This window comes from Trichomycterus rosablanca, unplaced genomic scaffold (assembly GCF_030014385.1).
Source record: "Trichomycterus rosablanca isolate fTriRos1 unplaced genomic scaffold, fTriRos1.hap1 scaffold_408, whole genome shotgun sequence".
NCBI lineage: Eukaryota > Metazoa > Chordata > Actinopteri > Siluriformes > Trichomycteridae > Trichomycterus > Trichomycterus rosablanca.
The window spans coordinates 13,110-13,907 of record NW_026947236.1 but is presented as its reverse complement, the minus strand read 5'-3'; the positions used below and the strand labels follow the sequence as shown (position 1 = coordinate 13,907).

The 798-nt window shown below is 39.5% G+C and overlaps 1 non-coding gene across 1 annotated transcript; it reads right to left on the bottom strand.

Annotated features, from left to right (window-relative positions):
- Window positions 1-467: 467 nt before the first annotated feature.
- trnal-cag (transfer RNA leucine (anticodon CAG)) lies at window positions 468-550 on the bottom strand. The gene has a single exon. It is a non-coding gene; the product is annotated as a tRNA-Leu (tRNA).
- Between the last annotated feature and the right edge of the window lie 248 nt (window positions 551-798).

The following is a 798-nucleotide window of genomic DNA, read 5'->3' as shown; positions in this document are numbered from 1 at the left end:
ATGTTCCAAACCCTTTTAGACTCTTCCACCACCGTTAGCGCTTCTCTCAGTTAGTTCAGCTCATTAAATATATTATCCACAGTATCGCTTACTTTTACAAACCCAGTTTCAAGGTTTAGACAGAAGGGAAAATGTCAATGTAAATAGACAGCAGTTTGTAAAAGATGTTATTTATATTCTAGCATACAAACATACATCGCTCCAAAATATGAATGAACGCTTCAACCAGGGTTGCCAGATTGCGCATTTAAAAGCCCGCCAAAATGCATGGAAAACCGCCCAACATACTCACGAAAAACAGCCGATAATCAGCGCTTAAACAATATTAAACCAGTTAAACATGACCTACTACTGCTGATATCTCACAAATCAGTGATTTATTATAAATTACATTATTAATGGCATATCTTTTCACATTATTATGTATGGTAGAGGGTTAAATATGTAAATTTGTTTAAAGCATGAGCTGTCAGAAGTGGGATTCGAACCCACGCCTTCAGGGAAGACTGCGACCTGAACGCAGCGCCTTAGACCACTCGGCCATCCTGACTAGCTGGGGTACCATTGATACCACCCTCGCCCCACATGGTCTAAGATTTGCACAAACTGCTTAATCTTTTCACATTATTATGTATGGTAGAGGGTTAAAGACGTAAATTTGTGTAAAGCATGAGCTGTCACAGTGCCTTAGACTGCTAAAACCATTCTGTCTAGCTTGGACACTGTTGACGCCACTCCTGCCCCACACAGACTAATATTTGTAGTCTGCTTAATCTTTTCACAAATTATTATGTTTGG